Genomic DNA, 16,377 nt, shown 5'->3' on the forward strand with positions numbered 1-16,377 from the left:
GGGAGGGGAGGGACTTCAATGCCAAAGAGTCCAATTGCCAAAGCGGCCATTTTCTCCAGGTGAACTGATCTCTATCGGCGGGAGATCAGTTGTAATAGCAGGACATCTCCAGCTAGTACCTGGAAGTTGGTTAACCTGTGCTGAATTAGTGAAGACTAGAGTAAGAGGCAGCACGAGGCTCAACAACATTATGTTTCAAGCCCTGCGAGGCAATTTAACGTGTTTTAAGCCCTGCAAGGCAATCCAACGAGTGAAGTAACACATACTTCTTTGAGGGTTTTTTTTTTTTTTTCTTAACTAATGAAATTATACTTTTGGCTTAGGCTGCTTGATTCTTTTTGAAGTTGCTGTTGAGCCTCGTGCTGCCTCTTACTCTAGTACCTGGAAGTTGGCAATCCTAGTGCCAGTGAAAGTCTGGATGTCTGCCCAGGATCCAAGGCCAGGGTGTCCTTAATCCTAACTGCTGGGCCTCACCCAAAAGAGGCCTGTGACACGCCCAGATCCTAGTCTGACTCTCTAACCACTACACTGTTCAGTGTGGTGAGATAGGGGACTGACATCTGAGCTATGGGAATAACCATATGCTATCAACCTCCTGGCTTTCATGGACTGGGAGTGGATGTTCGGTGAAACCCTACTCTGCTTTGGGTTTTCTCCGATTTAATTCAGATTTTCAGCCTGAATGCTAAAAAGAAGAAGGAAAGGTTGAAAAAAAGAGAGGCTCCTGTCCTATGGTTTATTAAAAGCATCATTTATTTAAAAGTTCTCAGCTCTCCTGCTTACCCTGCCTTATCAATGCCAGTGCCAAATTCTAATTATTAATCAGTTCAGCAGCAGCCCCAACCTTCAGCCCTCCTTCCAACGTTTCATTCATTTTGCCATTCTGACATAGGCCTATTTCTCTTTCTGAAGCAATTTTAATGAGTATTTACTCTCCCCGTTTCAGATTTGATGCAGAAACGATTTAATAGTTTGAGAGTGATATATGCTAGACTGATACCATGTTCAATGCATTCATATTTAAAATTGCTTTTATGTTATACGAAGGCACTTCCTTGGCTAAAAGGTTGTATGAAATTGTTTACGGGAGTGCACAAAGCTTAAGTATATCGATTCTGGTGGTGTGTGTTTATGTGTGATCTTTCCCACAGCCCTGTGGAGTGCATTGTGTCAGTTCTTTGATACAGTGTTTACCTGGGTTTCTCCATGTAGAGTTCAATATATGTAAGCAGTCTTTACCTCTGGATGTAGAACAGGTGGGCATAAAACTTATTTAAATGTAATGTCCAATATGGACATGCAAGATAGGTTTGGGGATTAAATCTGGCCTCTGCTCACATAAACTTCACTATTGCAGCACCTGTTGGAGGAGGTAGGTTCATTGTCTGCACATATGTAGACAAATGATGTTTTTTTTGGGGGGGGGGTATTTAACCCCCAATGCATTTTTAAAAGTTTTCAGGTTTTTGTGCAAACCCCATGTTTGCGGAACCATCTCTTAAGTGTCCTTATGGACCCATTCCACAGATTTAGATACCTGCAAACGGGGACCACATGTTGCTGTTAGAGATATAGTTGTGGCTGTTTATCCCTGTCTTCTGAAAAAGGAAATGTTACACACCATCTCAGAGTCCATTCAAACATGTTCATGTGACTGTGAGGGAATCACTTGTGTGAAAGAAATTCTGGGTAATAGAACAGGGAAACACTAATAAGTCTTAAACCTTTGTTGTTTTTATGCTTTCCCCCCACTACCTATTCCCTCAATGTAATTTTGAACCTCAAGGTCAACCAGTCCTGATGCATATTAATTATTCCACATTGGCTGTGGAGGGTGTGGGTTCTCTACTCTGTGGGCACTGGCTCAAGGAGTTTTTAACTGCATCCATTTCCGATCAAAGCTCACTTGACCAGGGCTCAGGCTTCTTCAGCAGCTTTCATGAGCAGGATCTCTCTTGGTGACATCTGCAAGGCAGCCACATGGCCAACTCCATAAAGCACTACACTATCGAGGCAGCTGTGGGAAGAGCAGTGTTTCAGTCACTTTTCCCCTAATCAGCCCACACCCTCCTCCATGGTAAGTAATCTTGCTATTCTCCCAATGTGGGACCGCTCAGAAGTCATGATGATGAAAACAGTGTTACACTTACCTGTAACCGATGCTCATTGAGTGGTCTTCTGTGCAGACACACATCCCTCCCTCCAATCTCCACTGTAGGCTGTTCTGCGTCAAGAACTAGTCTCTCTCACTGCACTGGAGGACTGAAGAAGGAGCACTCCCCTCTCTCCTGTCACGTCCTGGTTTGGGCTGGAGAATTCTTCTCCATGGCTGGCCTGCATGTGTACATTCCTATGTGTGTGTACATTCCTATGTGTGTCTACATGGAAGACCACTCGATGAACAACAGTTTCAGGTAAGTAAACCCTGTTTTCAAATTCTTTGCGGCTGTTCTGTTTGCTACTTCCTCTGCCTAATCTTGTCTCCCAGGCTACATACCATAGATTCTTACTTTCCATCCATCTCTTTCTACCCTTTTCTCCTGTTCTGCCTTAACAACACCTTTTTTTTAACTCCCAACATTAGCTAGTGCCTTCCTACCAGGCAGTTGTTCTAACTGTGGATATCAGCACCTTCCTTCCTATTCTTCTTGAGCAAGAGTTTACTGTATTTATTTCGATCTACACCACCAGTAATGAGAAGCATCCCCATTGTAGTAGTTTGGCTAAATCATGCAAAACACTCTAATTCAAGAGTGAACTCATTCCAGAGCTTCCATAAAAGTCAAATGGCTTGATCCAAAGTTCTGTAATGTTCCAGGGCAGAAGGCAACAACAATTGCTTCAGAGATATATCTCCTTAATATGCTGTGGCATCTCAGCCTAGCTGATTTACCCCGTTTCCTAAACCAGAACCTGTTCAATCAGATGCACAGGCTGAAAAGACACCCAGCAGATAAAATACAGTGGACGATAAAGCAACAGGAAAGTAAGAACTAGAGAAAACAGCATTTCCTCTTGGGCTGCCGAATATTATTATAATCTATCAACGGAACATTTGCTCGTGCATCAGAACAGGAGTATCAATAATTGCTGGGGCATGAAACGGGCAGGAATTCCTGTTTTGTAGTAAAAGAGCCATCTACAATCCTCATCTGAACTCTCACAAACAGTCCGTTTTTCTAATGATTTCCCATGCTGCAAACTCTTGTCTTGAGTGTCCTTCGATTTTTGTTTGAAGTGTGGTGATCTTATCATCAAAGACTGAACATCGGAGAAAGCTGAAATTTTCTACTTCTGGCACCTATTATTAACACCCGGATGTCCCATTAGTGAAGCTGATAGAAGCGGATGGAATTTTAGGAGAGGTTTACCCTTGATAAGAGCTCTTCAGCATTAGACACTTGCCCTTTGGGAGGGGGAAGTCTCTATGTTAACAGGTATTGTTTTAGAAAGAATTTCCAGATTTTCCAGTTATTTTCTTTTCTCTTCATTCCAAGCTATCTTTTTTGCCATTTTTTAAAAAAAGAATTTGTTCATTATGTAGTGCCAGAAGGATTGCTAGAGGCAGCAGAGATCTAAATAGTAATAGGTGAAATAGTAGAATAGTTTTTTTCCCCTTCCTGCCTTGAATGAGGTGAGTTTTTGTGAGCATGCAGACCAGAGCCTTCTCAGCTGTCTTTGAAAGGCTAACAGCTGCAGTCCTGAGTCATCTCTCCTTTCTGCTAGCTTTCCACAGGATAGCAGAGAAAGGTTTTTTTTTTCCTGAGGTTGGCAGGACTTAATTTTGATCATTTTAGTGCTATATTTATGCTTTTTTTCTCTTTCTGCTGCTGTTATTGTTGAGACTCTACATACAGATATTGCTGGTCTGGATATATATCTGGAAAATACTGTGTGAGTATTTTGGTAGGGGTGTCTGGATGCATTTAGGACTTTTTGGGCTTCCAGTAAATGGGTTCTGAAAAATTATGTAAATGTTCAGAAATTTATGTGAATATTTGGGGGCAGCATTTTAAGACGCCCAGGACTGTTTTTCTTCCATTTTACTGTGTGTTGGGTCAAGTCAGTGTCAAAAACCCCACTCTGCCTTGGAAGCTCACTGGGTGACCTTGGGTCAGCTTAACCTACTTAACAGTTTTGTTGTTATGAGGAGAAAATGGAGCCCAAGTGAATGATGGTGTAAAGCCACTTTGGGTTCCCACAGGGGACGAAAGCAGGGCATCATTATCTAAATATATGAGCCAGCCAGCCCTAAGATTACAAGATGTATTGGGGGATCCTAAAAGCAAAGAATTGTTATATAGTAACACACATACACAGAGCACAGGCCCGACAAGTAGAAGGGATGTGGCCTTCTCCCAGGCAGAGAAGACAATAATCACAATCGTCGGTCTTCTCCATTTTTGTCCCACAAGACTTACACTTTTTGAAAAGTGCCCTCTTAGAAGAGGAACTGAGAAAAACCGATGAAGAATGGGAGATATATTGAGAAATCTGATGAAAAACTAAGATGAATCAATCCAAGAGTCCTCAATCCGCAGCAGCAGAAAGAGAACTGAGGGAAGGGTGCCCCTCCGTCACGTGTCCAAAAGGGCAGGGAGGACCGTTGATGGAGGGGAAGGGGAGCAATCCTTGTTGCTGGGCTAAAAAGAAGCTTTCCAGAGGAGCTCCAGGGCTGGCCTGCGCATGCGCAGCTCCCATGTGTGCCTGCAAGGAGGACCACTCGAGAAACAACAGTTACAGGGAAGCAACACTGTTGTATGTAGTAACACACATTCACACACAGAGAGAGGGAGAGAGACAAATGTCAGGACCCTTTCCAGGCCACCCAAGCAGCCACTTGGAGCAGTATTGTGAGGAGCAAGCTGATGCTCTCCAGGAGCTGGGTTTGCTTCCAGGTATTGGCAGCACAGGAGGAAGCAAAAAGGGTGCAACTTGCTTAGAGGGTGACAAAATATCTTGAACCAGTCCAAGACAATGTATAGGGATGGCACAGCAATCCTACAGGCTACAGTCCTGGAATAACTCACTTGTGAGTTACTCTTTTCCCTTCCCCATTTCGCACAGTCAGTGAATTTACAAACACAAAAAAACAACCCATCTGCAGTCAGCTGAGTACATACAATTTTATGTTTACTGCTCTTGTAAAATAAAAATACCCTGCTGTATACCTCCTGTCGTTTTGAACTTGTGAGCCCAGAAAACTGCTCCCTTATGACTGTGCTGAACAGAGAACGAGTGCTTGTATTTTTTTTAAAAAAATATACAGATGCAACGTAAACTACAAATCAACACAAATAAAATGGTGTAGCACATTTCTGCATGTATCTTTTAATCAGCTTCTTGGGAGTATTGGATGGAAAATCTTAATGCCACCTTTCTATCACCTGCCTATAAGAACAAAGCTCCTTTCTTGGCATTTAAAGATGACATTCCATTAAGAATGAAAAGATAAAGTGAAGGAGAAACAAACATTAGAGCAGTTTTTTAAGTGGTTTAGAGAGTGTTCATACTAGTAAACATTTACACTTGCTGGTCACTGAAGCAATTAAAAGCAGTTGAAAGTATTTTACTGCAAAAAGACTAAGGTGTAGAAAAGCACTTAAATAAATGTCATAAACGGGTGAACTCTTAAAATAGATTAAAAAAAGAAAAGAAAACTAGCTATCCCAGAAGACTGTGCAAGCCAGAGAAACCCTGTGTGATTGTTGTGTCTTTTAGAAAAGGCATTTACGCCCCCCTTTTCTTGTGAGTACTCTATTGGATCATTTTTCTATTAAAGCTCAACAATTGCTTTGAAGGTCTAATTTTAAAACCCCTCTAACAGAAAGCACTCCAACCAACCTGTTAGAACATAATCTATGGACTTCCAGGTAAATTCTAGATCTAAATATTTTGATGGCATCTTTAGGTGAGCTCTCAGTTCAAATTATACGTGTCATTTCAGATACTGACAGATTGTACCCAACCTGGACGTGTTTAAATATAATTAATTATGTGCCATAGAGTACTATAGGACTTACTCCAAAAGCGCATTTACTCAGGATTGCCACCAGGACAAAAGGATGAGGGTGGCTATTCTGAATTTGAAAGAAGCAGATGGTCAGATCCTTGGGACATAACAAATCTGGAAGAGTTTTGAACTCTCTCACTCCATGCATGTTGCAAGGTGTTCAGTTACTTTACCTACAGATTTGCCTTGAGAAATAAGATTACAAATGGATTACAGTCCTGGGACAAGTGCAAGTCCCAGTTTGGAGGCAATAACAAACCACCATTTGTTATTGCTAAAAGCCAGGAAATAAGTAGCTTGCATCATACAAGGGGAGGAGGCAGAGAGAGAGAGAGAGAGAGAGAGAGAGAGAGAGAGTACAGGATTGGTTTTCTGTTGTCCCAGAAGGTCAGACCAGAACAAATGGGTTGAAATTAAATCAAAAGAGTTTTTGGCTAAACATTAGGAAGAACTTTCTGATAGAGGTTCCTCAGTGGAACAGGCTTCCTCGGGAGGTGGTGGGCTCTCCTTCTTTGGAGGTTTTTAAGCAGAGACTAGATGGACATCTGATAGCAATGCTGATTCTGTGAACTTAGGCAGTTCATGAGAGGGAGGGCAGGAAGGGTAGTGTCAGTGTTTGGCCCTCATGGCCCTTTCTTATATGCCCAGGGTAATGGTGCTTGCCACTTTGGGGTCGGGAAGCAATTTTCCTCCAGGCCAGATTGGCCAGGGATCCTGGAGGAGTTTTTGCCATCTTCTGGGCATGGAGCAGGGGTCACCGGGGGTGTGGGGGACAGGTTGTGGAAGGGAAGTAGTTGTGAATTTACTGCGTTATGCAGGGAGTTGGACTAGATGACCCTGGAGGTCCCTTCCAACTCTATGATTCTAGGAGCCATAGGCTGCTTCATGTTCATTCTTGTAGCACTAGGCCCATGATTCAGCACTATGTCTAGACTTCTGTCTGCTGATTCATTTCTTATCTGTGTTGCAAAAATATCTGAGATAATAGGGTTCCCTGATCTCCTAAGGGTACTTAAGTCTTGCATCTCAGTTTATTGAAAACGATTCTTTTTGAGGTTGAAGAGAAGTGAGTGGGTGATCTGTAGTGATTTATCCAGGATTATCAATTCATATATGCATAGGGCTGCCAAGCTTCCATTGGCTCAGAGAATCCCCCCCTTCCCAAGGTTCCCATTTCCCAATGCTGTGGTTGGCAGGAGAAAAATAATCTTTTAAAAATGCCTTCAGGCGACATTGGGATGTCACTTCTAGGGAAAAGCAGAAAGTGGTTCCAGTCCTCTCTAGAAATCCCTGGAAACTAGGAATCCTCAAAAACCGATTCCTAGAGAGGTGTGATGTCACTTCTCGGTTTCCCCCAGAAGTGATGTCATACTGTTACTAATGGTGCCTCCATGTGCCCTCCCACCCCTCTAGTCTCCAGCTGGTTGCCATGCCTGGCAACCCAATGCAAGTTACTATTTGATGCTATACTCATTAAGCAGTGAAGATACTTGCGTGAATCAGATTTGTTTGCAATGTAAAGTGTGGATGAACTGAAAAATTAAAAGAGCAGCCACTGTGTATTATGGTAATTATTTTTGAAAGGGATAAAACACAGCTTTTGTGACCTTGATTGTACCATTTTTGTACATGAAACCCCAGGCCTGAGTATTGATCAGGTGTGTGAGGGTGCTGACATATCACCTTGATAATTAGCATATCCTGTACAATGCAATTATCCATTGTAGTATTTTTCCTATGTAGTGTTTCTGTTCAATGAAGGTAACTGTAAGCAGAGAATGGCATACCGTATATACTCGCGTATAAGCCGAGTTTTTCAGCCCAAAAAAAGGGCTGAAAAAGCCGGCCTCGGCTTATACGCGGGTCAATACGGTAGAGGGGGGAGGGAGGGAGGAGGAGGGAGGGAGGAGGGAGGAGGGAACTTACCGCCGCCGCTGGGCCCGCGTCGTTTCCTGCCGCCGGGAGCGGCCTCCTGCAGCTGCGCGGAGGCTGCCCCGGCCCCCGCCCGGCCGCGCCGCCGCTTCCTGGGGCCAGGAGCGGCCTCCTGCGGCGGCGCAGAGGCTGCCCTGGCCCCCGGCCGCGCCGCCGCTTCCTGGGGCCGGGAGCGGCCTCCTGCGGCGGCGCAGAGGCTGCCCCGGCCCCCGGGCGGCCGCGCTGACGCTTCCTGGGGCCGGGAGCGGCCTCCTGCGGCGGCACAGAGGCTGCCCCGGCCCCCGCCCGGCCGCGCCGCTGCTTCCTGGGGCCAGGAGCGGCCTCCTGCGGCTGCGCAGAGGCTGCCCGGCCCCCACCCAGCCGCGCCGCCGCTTCCTGGGGCCGGGAGCGGCCTCCTGCGGCTGCGCAGAGGCTGCCCCGGCCCCCGCCCGGCCGCGCTGCTGCATCCTGGGGCCTGGGGCGGCCTCCTGCAACTGCAGGGAGGCTGCCCCAGCCCCTGCCGGGTGCACCACCGCCGCCACCAGGGCCGCACCGCTTGCTCCCGGGAGCCCGTCTGGTAAGTCTGCGGGGGGGGAGGGGTTATAAGCCGACCCTCGGCTTATACGCGGGTGCCTAATTTTTCCCCATTTTTGGGGAGAAATTAGGCACCTCGGCTTATACGCGGGTCGGCTTATACACGGGTATATACGGTAGATGTTTACCATGCTTAGTTAAATAACTTTTCTAAGGGCTTTAGTTAGACTAATTTCCCTGTCTTGGATATCACATTACTTACATATCTGTGAATTGTGTATTTGAATGGCTAATTCCCTGATGAAAACCAGATGTAAAATTGCAAAATTGATGAAAAAGCTGGAATAACAGTTAGCTCTCAGCATTACTTTAAGAAACCATATACTCAAAAAAGCCAAAACAGTTTCTGCATGTCCTGTAGACATAGGGTTGCCAGGTCCCTCTTCTCCACCAGCAGGAGGTTTTAGAGGCGGAGCCTGACAAGGGTGGGGTTTGGGGAGGGGAGGGACTTCAATGCCATAGACTCCAATTGCCAAAGCGGCCATTTTCTCTAGGAGAACTGATCTCTATCGGCTAGAGATCTGTTATAATAGCAGGAGTTCTCTAGCTACTACCAGGAGGTTGGCCACCCTATGTAGACACTATATATTTATAAAACAGCCCAGCACCCTCTTTCTGCTACACTGACCACTTGATCAAACTTAGTGGTGATAGTGCAGAGAGGGTGAGACAGTGTAGCCAGAACAGGATCCTGTATGTGGTAAGTGAGATGTCATCTTACGCTGCCTTTCAGTTGCAGTTGCATTACAGAAGTTTACTATGAAATATTGGCTGTGTAGGGTAGCATAACTGGGACTGGCTGTGAACATCCATTAAGCATGCTGCCTCAGTGCACCATTCTAATTCCCACCCCGGATATTTGCTATCACTGCCCAATATTTTTATACAGTGTTTCTTCTGTTGCATGTGGCTATATTTGCTGCTGCTAGATATCAAAGCTGACCTGGCCAAATTGAGGTGCCGGAGCATCGTTGCCAGTTGGCTTGCAAGGTATCAGAACTTTGTGATGATACAGTGCTAGTTGTATTCCATCAAAATGCTAATTTAGCAGCATAGCCGTGTCTAGCAATCCGATCCCATCAGAGCTGCACACTATTCCTTGTTTTACTCAGTTAAACAGAACCAGGGATCGGACGTCTGTGGCTTCTCTAAAGAGAGCAGACAGCACAGTTTTAAAAATAATCGCCTTTCCACCATCTTTTCTTTCTTGAATATATTATTAGAAAAAATCCTAATCACATGCTAATCACAAGCCTACTAAAAATGAGCAGACACGTCCCCCCCCCTTAATGCTTCTTTTCATTTCAAGCTCTAGTTTAGCATTGCCATTTAGGCTTTTAAAAGTTTCTTTGCATATATGCCAACCTCACTGTCTTTGGTCTTAATTTAGGGGCATCCTTTTGTAATGAGAAAATTAGGTGTCAAACACTATTGAGACCTCCAACTTTTTAAGTCTGTTCTGAACTTGAATCACTACCAAGCAAAATCACTGAAAGGAGGTTCACTTCACTTTGATGATCTGTCCCTTCGACTGTGCCATTGCTATGCCGCCATTTTCTGCACCCATTTCAGTGGGTTTTCTGGTTAGTAGAAAGCACAGACCAAAACTGAGCCAATAGATAAATCATAAGAACCTTTGAACACATGAACACATGAAGCTGCCTTCTACTGAATCAGACCCTTGGTCCATCAAAGTCAGTATTGTCTACTCAGACCAGCAGCGGCTCTCCAGGGTCTCAGGCAGAGGTCTTTCCCATCACCTACATGCCTAGTCCCTTTAACTGGAGATGCCTGGGATTGAACCTGGGACCTTCTGCATGCCAAGCAGATTCTCTAACACTGAGTCACAGCCCCTCACAGCCCCTCTACTCAGACCAGCAGCGGCTCTCCAGGGTCTCAGGCAGAGGTCTTTCCCATCACCTACCTGCCTTGTCCCTTTATCTGGAGATGCTGGCAATTGAACCTGGGACCTTCTGCATGCCAAGCAGAGGCTCTACCACTGAGCCACGACCCCTCTCCATGGCTCTCCAGGGTCTCAGGCGGAGGTCTTTCACATCACCTACCTGCCTCGTCCCTTTATCTGGAGATGCCGGGGATGGAACCTGGGACATTCTGCATGCCAAGCAGAGGCTCTACCACTGAGCCACAGCCCCTCCCTTTTGTATCCTGTGTCCTGCACTTGTGGGGAGGGGGGAGAAATTTTAACTAAAATGCTTTTTAACTGTTATTGTAAGCTGTCTTGAACCATGAGGAAAGGTGAGATGTAAATGTTTTAAATAAATAAATAAATTTTGTGCTCATCGTTGTGGATCACTGTGATTTACAGTGCCATCCTAAACTGACCTTCTACACCTTCTAAGCCCATTCTCTGCTTGGGATGGCATTGTTAAAAAAGTAAAACTGTATGATGATAAAAATCAAACACATTCATGGCATACTGTTTAATGTACATACTTATGACACCTCAGCATTATTTATAACTCTGACCAGAACTGTAATTCGTGTCATGTTTAGGATAGGACAGAAATGCATTTTGAACAATGGATGAATTAGGAATGTTTTTTTATTACTTCCTCCACTGTTTTTAATGAGAAGGCACAGTTTTCCCCACTGTGTATTTAGAAATAAGTAGGGCTGATGGAAAGGGGGGGAGGGCAGAAGAGATAAAAGAAAAAGAGTCTGCTACCTGTGTTCTGAAATGTGACAATTATGAGCTATTTTAAATTCAGAGGCTGCGATATGATAGCAAGGTATTATGCAGATAGAACTCAAGAGAAATGACATGAAAAAGAATTCTTGGGGAAAAGAGGGCACAATCTCATTAGCTGCTCATGCAACCACATTTTTCAATAAGCAGGTTAAATTCTACATTTACCAAATGGATATTTGCTAAGGAAGGAGCTTCAGTCTGCTTTTTTGGGTGTGTGTGTGGGGGGAAGCAAGATATGCTAGCAGACAAACAGCTGGTCTTTGGTATTCGGCGTTAGAGAAGGCAATGATCCTGATCACTAAGATAGCTGGAATGGAATGTGTTACATTTCCAAAGAGCAGTGCAACTTAACAGAGACAACTGCAGGGCCCAAATGTGAATAAGATTTCAGGAGGGCTAAAGGGACTTAATTCTAAATATTGTCGAAGGCTTTCACGGTCAGAGTTCATTGGTTCTTGTAGGTTATCCGGGCTGTGTAACCGTGTCAATCTGACAGACCGACAACTCTCACCTGAAGAAACTTCCATCTTAGCTAAGGGAGGAAACTTTGCAGTCACTCCCACCCAAATTCCAGTGGAAGACATCATTGCAAATGTAGAATCTGCCATTCGTAATCTACCTGAAGAAGATGCTGAGGAAATAAGAGGAGAGACAGCAAGAATTCTACGAAAAGCAAAGCCCCCTGCTAGCAATATAACACGCAAGGAGAGAAACGCCATCAAGACCCTCAATGCAGATCCAGAAATCATTATTCTACCAGCTGACAAAGGCAATGCCACCGTGATCATGAAAACAGAAGAATACAAAAAGAAGATTGAGGAACTTCTGGACCCTGCCACATACAAAAAACTAAAACGAGATCCAACTTGCAAAATTACCAGGAAAACTAGCATTCTGATCAAGAATTCCACTCTTCATCCCAACACACACAGAAAACTATGCAAGACTGAAGCACAACCACCACGATTATATGGACTACCTAAAATTCATAAGGATTCCATTCCACTCCGACCCATCGTGAGTGCCATTGGTTCCCCAACATATGAATTAGCTAAATATTTGACCACCCTCCTACAGGACCACATTGGAAAAACCACTTCTTACATCAAAGATTCAACTCACTTCATCAACAAAATCAGTCCGTTAAGACTCAATCCAAAGGATATATTAATCAGTTTTGATGTTGTATCCCTCTTTACCAAGGTTCCAGTTAAAGACACAATCTCATTGATTAACCAGATTTTTCCAGAAGATATAACAGCCTTATTTCACCATTGTTTGACAACAAGTTATTTCCTATGGGATCAAGAATTTTATGAACAGATTGATGGAGTAGCTATGGGAAGTCCACTCAGTCCAGTAATAGCAAACTTTTACATGGAATATTTTGAAAAGACAGCATTAGAATCAGCACCTTACAAACCTACAGTCTGGTTCAGGTTCGTAGATGATACATTTACCATTTGGAGCCATGGTGAAGAAAAATTAATGGACTTTCTAAACCATCTTAATAATATCCATCCAAACATTCAGTTTACCATGGAAAAGGAAATTGAGGGTAAACTCCCATTTCTTGATACCCTTGTCATCCGTAAATCAAACCTTCAGTTAGGTCACAAGGTCTACCGGAAACCAACTCACACAGATCGCTACTTACACAAAAACTCCAACCACCACCCCCGACAGAAAAGAGGAATAATCAAAACACTAATGGACCGTGCAAGACGGATCTGTGAACCACAGTTTCTCAAGGAAGAAACTAACCATCTAAATCACGCACTGCTAGCAAACGGCTACTCCAAGAATGAAATCAGAAGGGCCATTGAACCAAACAAAAATCAGAAAACTCAAGAAAAACAGTCTCCCATAGGAAAGGTATTCTTGCCATTTATTAAAGGAGTCACTGATAGGATGGAGAAACTTTTGAAAAAACATAACCTACAAACAGTGTTTAAACCCACCAAGAAAATACAACAAATGCTACGATCAGCAAAAGACAAAAGAGACCCCCTCACCTCTGCAGGAGTATATCGTATACCTTGCAGCTGTGGAGAAGTTTACATCGGGACCACAAAACGCAGCATACAAACAAGGATAAAAGAACATGAAAGATACTGCAGACTTGGCCAACCTGAGAAATCAGCAGTGGCTGAACATGGACTGACACAAACAGGACACAGGGTCTTATTCCAAGACACTGAAAGACTGGACAATTCTACCAACTATTTTGTCAGATTGCACAGAGAAGCCATTGAAATTCATAAACATCAGCACAACTTTAACAGAAAAGAGGAGAGTTTAAGAATGAATAAGGCTTGGCTTCCTGCCCTGAAAAACCTCCAGACAAAGACAACATTCAACAATAGCCATACAGATTAGTTTTGGATTACACACATTAACAGATCACTTCAGGATACAATGGTTCCATATTAACATACCATACCCTCATTAGCACATTATCTTGATACTTACAGGACAATACTTTTGCAGGACAATACTCAGCTCAAACCCAACCCCTCTCTGACTATATATTACTCTTCCTACACCCTTGACACTGAGAGACACTGTCCTTCAGTGTTACTACTCTGAAGATGCCTGCCACAGTTGCTGGCGAAACGTCAGGAAAGAAAATTCCAAGACCACGGTTACACAGCCCGGATAACCTACAAGAACCAATGGACTTAATTCTTTTCCCATACGCAGGAAGTAGATTAGCCATTCACACTTGCCATTCTTTTGAGCAGACGAGCCATTTCCTTCACCCTACTCCATCTCAAGGGAAACTTAACTGCTTCAATGAATGGAAGTTGCACTTGAACACATGAACACATGAAGCTGCTTTATACTGAATCAGACCCTTGGTCCATCAAAGTCAGTATTGTCTACTCAGACCAGCAGCGGCTCTCCAGGGTCTCAGGCAGAGGTCTTTCCCATCACCTACATGCCTAGTCCCTTTAACTGGAGATGCCTGGGATTGAACCTGGGACCTTCTGCATGCCAAGCAGATTCTCTAACACTGAGTCACAGCCCCTCACACTTGTGTGTGAGTTTTAGGATTTCCAGGTTGCCTGCTGAAGATTTTTTAAAAAATAAATATTTTTGAACCTCTGACACTTCCAGATGAAGCAGGCAATTTAACCAGCCTGTTGTCTTCCTCCTGTTTTCCTCTAATCTACCAATCCTCCACCTGTTTTGTGGCATACCTGGATATTTGCCTGCAGGAGAAGACAGGTAAAAGAACTGGAGGGGAAGTGGCCGGGTAGGAAGATTTGTGCACATGTTGATAGTCACAATGGAAAAGGGAAAATGTGCGATTCACAAGGTGATTAATTTTTTTTTTTGTACTGAAATTAATAAATTGTTTATGTTTGCTGTCAGAGATTGGTGACTCCTTAAAAAAAGATTGAAATTGTGGCAAATGTGAATGAACCAATTCAGAAATTAATTGCACACAGTTTCTAAGCGAAAACTGCAAGAAGCAGAATATATAACGATAACAATATAACGATAAACGATAAAGCTGAATTTGGGAAAACCCATTTATTCTTAGGATGCAGATTCAATTGGCATGCCTTTTACTGAGAGGCAGTGGGTGCAGTGGTTAGAATATTAGACTAAGATATGGGAGACCCAGGTTTGAACCCCCATTCTGCCATGGGAACTTGCGGAGTGACCTTGGGTGAGTCACACACTCTCAGCCTAACCAACCTTACAGGGTTGTTGTGATGATAAAGGAGGAGAACAATGTAAGATGTTTTTGGTCCCCATTAGACAGAAAGGCAGGGTATGAATGAAGTAAATTTCTGCTTGAGATTCTTGTATTCCAGTTCCATGCATATTTACCTTGAAGCTAGTCCCATTGAGATCAGTAGGACTTACTCTCAGTACGAAAATTCACAGTGGGTAGCCGTGTTAGTCTGTCTGCAGTAGTAGAAAAGGGCAAGAGTCCAGTAGCACCTTAAAGACTAACAAAAATATTTTCTGGTAGGGTATGAGCTTTCGTGAGCCACAGCTCACTTCTTCAGATACATCTAGAATGTATCTGTAGATACATGTATGTAGAATGTATCATTCTAGCTGTATCTGAAGAAGTGAGCTGTGGCTCACGAAAGCTCATACCCTACCAGAAAATATTTTTGTTAGTCTTTAAGGTGCTACTGGACTCTTGCCCTTCTCAGTAAGAAAGGCAGACTGTAAATGATGTAAATTATAACAATAATAAGTGTGTTTAGGAATTAAACTTTAAAAATCTGAAGAATATACTGCTTGGCTGTATGATCAAAGCAGGCGAGCTGAATAGTGGGAATTTGTTATTTGCATTTCAGCAGTTCAGCAAAACATCCGGTAACGTTTGGCCTTCGCTTCTAATGATGGCTCTTAAAGGGAAGCAGATTTACAGAGTTTTAGAGGCACATTAGTAGATGGCTTGTATATTTCTGAGTCATTGCACACATGATAAGCGTATAATCAGAATACCTGCACAAGAATGTGATGTCTGTTTGCTACATTACATTTCTCAGGAAAAACAAGTCGTTGCTATCTTGCATCTTTAATCCACAGGCTGGATGAAAGTTTGGAAAAGCTAAAACCCAGTGATAAATTTCCTTGCCCAGCGAATCACATAGATGAGCTCTGTCACCAGACAGTGTCGGATAAAATGCACCTTTCACTAATGAAAAACAAATGTGTGGCACGATTGCCACAAAGAGAATCAAGAAGCAGCAGTTTCTTGCAGTTGTGCATCAGACAACACTTCCAATGTTTGTTATGATGCAGTGTGTCTGCTTAATGTTATTTGTTTGGTTTTATGAGTGATGGAGAAGAGCAAGAAAGATAGTTATGCTCTTTTGGAGTGTCGGCTTTAGGCTTTATCAGTTCTCCAGGCACCTTGGAAGGAGAGACAATGAAACAAACTAACTATTGCTGTCCTTATAGATTAGCGGTGGGGAACCTTTTTTCTGCCAAGGGCCATTTGAATATTTATAACATCATTCTCAGGCCATACAAAATTATCAACTTAAAAATTAGCCGACCAAGCCCCAAGCAGGCAGCTGCCCCAGGTGACCCCCCCCCCCGCATGGCAAGCAGGCAGGCATCCCACCGGTGGTACACTCGCCCACCTAGTGGCACAGGATGGTCTGTTGCACTT

General features: G+C 43.7%; 1 protein-coding gene across 1 annotated transcript in view; it reads left to right on the forward strand.

The window, feature by feature from the left end:
• GALNT18 (polypeptide N-acetylgalactosaminyltransferase 18) overlaps positions 1-16,377 on the forward strand; it is a 362,192-nt gene that overhangs the window by 147,288 nt on the left and 198,527 nt on the right. The gene's annotated exons all lie outside the window — the stretch shown is intronic.

Source organism: Euleptes europaea, chromosome 6 (assembly GCF_029931775.1).
Source record: "Euleptes europaea isolate rEulEur1 chromosome 6, rEulEur1.hap1, whole genome shotgun sequence".
NCBI lineage: Eukaryota > Metazoa > Chordata > Lepidosauria > Squamata > Sphaerodactylidae > Euleptes > Euleptes europaea.